We start from the raw sequence: 4827 nt of genomic DNA, 5'->3' as shown, positions 1-4827 counted from the left end.
TCGTTAAAAAGCAGGACGGGTCCCTGCGATTTTGCGTCGATTTCCGCCGCCTGAATAAGATCTCGGTGGCCGACGCGTATCCGCTCCCCAGGATGGACGAGTCTCTCGACGCATTGTCCGGTGCGCGATACTTTTCGACTCTTGATTTATTGTCCGGATTTTGGCAGTTGCCACTCGACGAGGAGTCTAAGCCTAAGACTGCATTCCGGACTCCAGGGGGCCTGTTTCAGTTTAACCGGTTACCCATGGGACTTCACTCCTCTCCTGCGACGTTTCAGCGTCTTATGGAATTGGTTTTGTCGGGCTTGCAGTGGGAGACGTGCCTCATTTACCTTGACGATGTCATTGTTTTCGGTAAAACGTTCGAAGAACACCTCCAGCGATTGAGAGGGGTGTTCTTGCGAATGCGATCGGCTAAATTAAAGTTTAAACCGGCCAAATGCCATCTTTTTCGTAAATCCGTGAGGTACTTGGGTCACATTGTCGACTCTTCGGGGATTTCTACCGATCCTGCGAAGACGGACTGTGTCAGTTCGTGGCCGACGCCCACGTCAGTGTCAGACGTGCGCAGTTTCATCGGTTTTGCTTCGTATTATCGCCGATTCGTTGAGCACTTCGCCACCATTGCAAAGCCCTTGCACGCTTTAACGGCAAAAGGAGTGAAGTTCCGGTGGGGACCGGAGGAGGAGGCTGCATTCTGCTCCCTCCGGGACGCCTTGGTAAGGGCCCCACCCTTGTGCTATCCGGACTTTGAGAGTCCCTTCTTGCTAGACACGGATGCTAGCAACACGGGCATTGGGGGAGTGCTGTCCCAAGTCGTTGGAGGGGTCGAACGGGTGGTCGCCTATGGTAGCAGGGTGTTGTCGCCGGCAGAGCAGCGCTACTGCGTCACCCGTCGTGAACTACTTGCCATTGTTTTTTTTGTACAACAATTCAGGCCATATCTCTATGGTCGTCATTTCACGGTCCGGACGGACCATGCGGCGCTCCAGTATTCATTACGGGTTGCCCAGCCCTCGGGCCAATTGTCGCGGTGGTTGGAAGTCCTCCAGGACTATCAGTTCACGACTACGTACCGTAAAGGGTTGCGACACACGAATGCCGATGCCCTGTCGCGGTTGTTGCCTTGTCACAAATGTGCGTGCTTATCGGGATCGGCGCGCTGTAAACCTCCGGTTACGGAAGGTAGGGAGGCGTTGGTTGCGACCGCGAGCACACCAATTGGGGATGGTCCCGCTACCCCAGGGGGTCAGGACTCGCTGCTCTCACTGTCGTTGATTGAGTGGGGCCGTCTCCAAATGGCGGACAGCTCCCTGCTGGCATTGCGCCGAAAGACGGAGGGTTCCGAAGGTAGCCACGACCGAACTGGCTCCTACGAGCTTAAGCAGGGCCTGTTGATGAGATGGGACAGTTTGTCCCGGCGGCATGCGATTGTGGTGCCTTCTGCTGTGAGGGGGAAGGTTGTCTTGGCCGCACACGAACGCCTCTTGCATTTGGGAGTTAACAAAACGCTTGCCCTGCTTCAGCGTGACTATTATTGGCCGGGAATGGGGGGTGACGTGGTGAATATTCTGAAGGGTTGTGTTGAGTGCGCCAGACGGAAACCACCGCCCGTGGCAGCTAATCCACCGCTGCAATCTATTCAGGTCTCGCGCACTAACGAGCTCGTTGCACTCGATATTCTGGGGCCCTTTCCGGTCACGCCTAGGGGTAATAAGTACCTGTTGGTGGGGGTCGAATATTTTACCCGGTGGCCTATGGCGTGGCCACTCGCCAACCAGTCGGCGGCGGCTGTGACGGACGCCTTTGTCCAGGGCTACGTCCTGGACAAGGGGGCTCCCGAACGCTTGCTGACTGACCAAGGGAAAAATTTTTCGAGTAAATTACTGCAGGAGGTGTGCGACCTGTTGGGTACCAAAAAGGTGCGTACCTCCCCGTACCACCCGCAGACGGACGGGATGGTGGAGAGGCTTAACAGGACATTGACCTCTATGCTGTGCCAGCAGGTGTGTGAGTCGCATGTTGATTGGGACCTGCAGGTCCCTGGGGTCCTTGCCGCGTATAGAATGGCCCCCCATGCAGCTACGGGGTTTTCCCCGTTTTTTCTAATGTACGGTCGGGAAGCCGACCCGCCCATGGAAACGCAGCTGGGTCTGCCCGCACCACGAACTAATTCTAAATTGGCAGAGCATATTAAATTTAATATTCATAAACTGACAGAGGCAAGGGAGGCCGCACGGCTTAATTCGCGGGCTCGCCAAATTGCGAACGAGCGGTTGCGGGCACGGAAGGTGTCCGTGCACAATTGGGAACCAGGTGACAAGGCCTGGCTGCATTGCCCTCAGGCACCTTTGGCCACGTCGCCTAAATTGTTGAAGCCGTGGCGGGGACCCGTGGAGGTCGTGCGGGTGGCACGCCCCCAGTGCGTTCAGATAAAATGGGGGAAACGCCGTTGGTACGTCCACCCCTCCCGACTGAAACCGTTCTCGCCTCCGTATGGCCTCCCCTTGTGTCGTGAGGGCCGAGCATGTGACGTGACCGACGACCCTGAGGGGGAATTGTCCTTGCCTGCTCCTCACATGTCTCCGCCTGATCCGCTCCCAGGTGTCTCGGAACTGACTGCTGCCGACCACCGGCGGCCGGATCTTCACGGCGGGGCCGGTCCTTCCAGGCCCGACCCGTGCCGTCTAGAGCTGCCGGAGACACCGGACGGTCGCCAACGTCCCGTTCCATACGACGGACCGGCCAGACGGACTCGCGCTAGGTCGCGCTACTTTGTGTAACCTACCACGTGCGGAGTCGAGGCAGCCGGAGCGCCTCGGCACTGCGTGGGTCACAGTGACACTTGGCGCGTTCGTTTTACGGTGTTCGCTTTTATTGTGTTGTTCGTCGGGCTGTATATTGCTTCATATTTAAGGTTGTGTTATGTTGTTGTTGTTGTGTTACGGGGCACACTGGGATGTGGAGTTCTTTATTACTGCGTTGCGTTATGTTGTGTTGTAGGTTAACAGCCGGGCCGGCTGCAAGCTATGTGGGAGGGGGTGATGTAGAGGTGATACGCGCTGGGATTAAGGATCGTATGCACAGTGCGTGATGATTGGCTGTGTAGGTGGTGACGCGCGCTGACGGTGGAGGATCAGGGGTCAGCGCGGGGTCGTGGGTTACGGGGTACCGATTGGCTGTGGGCGGTGACGCGCTGAGAGGGAGTGATCAGGTGGCAGCGCAGTGTGATTGGTGGAGTAATGTTAACACGCGCTGGGGAAAGCGGATCGTAGAGAGAGTGCGTCGTGATTGGGTCATTAAGGAACGACGCTCACGTCGACGCCGCATCAGCTCCGTCCCTCGTGAGCAGGGGCTATAAAAGGGGATGCACACAGGCGTAAGGGCAGTGTGTAGCCAGCGAAGAAGGAAGACGGGGATGAAGACCTAGAGCCCTGCGGTACCTAGCCCCGCTGTCCTAAGGGGACCGGGACTCTGTGTAACCCAGAGGCGAGTGTAGTGGGTGTAGCCATAGGTCTACACGAGCCGAATGTACTATGTGTAGCCAGGGCATAGGGCTTACACGAGTCGAGTGTATTGTGTAGCCAGAGGCATAGGGCTTACACGAGTCGAGTATATTGTGTGTAGCCAGAGGCATAGGGTCTACACGAGTCAAGTGTATCGGGTGTAGCCAGAGGCCTAGAGCTTACACGAGATTAGTGGAGTGTGTCGGAGGAAGAAGAGAGACCACACGTTGTATTGTGATACCTAAAGGATTTAATAAAAGTGTGTTACCCGTCAAGAAGTTCCTGCCGTCAATTCCCATACTTCAGTTGAATGCTGGTTTGATACCCGGAATGTAGAAGTGACAAGAAATAAATCAGCATTCAGGATCATAGTAAATACTGCACCCGAGTTAATACTGCAGCTCTATTGACGAGAACTACACACCGTCTGCTTCACAGTGGACGTACCAGATCCTGTGACAATATAAAAAAGCGAGTAGGCCGTGTGTATCAGAGACGTGATCCGAAATTCATCAATTACTTGTAAATTACTTCATTTGGAGAATAAAAAACCATACACCATTGCCTCTTACTGGCGACCGAATGCTCACTGCAGGCTGGCGCTGTGCACACCTCGCAGCTGACACGGGGTCCTCTTGGCTAGACTGCAGCAGCAGTAGCAGCACATTGGGATGGTTGAGAGGTAAAGGGCTTTGAGTCGCTGAGGCAGTTAAGCACCCTGTAAGCAATGCACATTATTAAACTCAGTTTCAGTTCTTTCAGTTTCATTTATTTGGTATAGCTCTGTGAGCCATTCGGATCTTGAATCGGGTGCAACCGCAACAAACAAAAACATGAACAAGAAAACATCTTAAAGTGACTATGTGACTATGTGCAAACATAAAATCCAAGAAAAGACAACAAAATATTTCAGAAAAAGCACCGTACACCAACGCTGTGTGCAAAAATCCCAGTGGGATGCAAGTCAAACAACAACAACCACAAGACAACTTAGATTAAGGCCATCAGTCTAACTCCGTACTCTAACAAACAAACATGGCCAAACCAAAAAACGTTTTCGAAATCACCAAAATAAAGCCATAAAAGCAATGTAACAGTGATCATAGGAACTGTGACCGAATTTTCACAATAAATGACAAACAACATGTACCACCAAACTCTGCAGCCATAGCTGGCTGCATGAATCACTCCACAACAGCAGGAGCATCAGTCGGAGTATCAACATTTTTCAATGCACCTTTAAGATCAGCACACTAAATCAAGACACAGATAATACTTTGCAGCGGTCATCTGGAGCGAAACATTTTATTTCATTTTAGGC

This window comes from Lethenteron reissneri, chromosome 25 (assembly GCF_015708825.2).
Source record: "Lethenteron reissneri isolate LAM-NWPU_2019-01 chromosome 25, ASM1570882v1, whole genome shotgun sequence".
Lineage (NCBI taxonomy): Eukaryota > Metazoa > Chordata > Hyperoartia > Petromyzontiformes > Petromyzontidae > Lethenteron > Lethenteron reissneri.
This window is presented reverse-complemented; position numbering follows the sequence as displayed.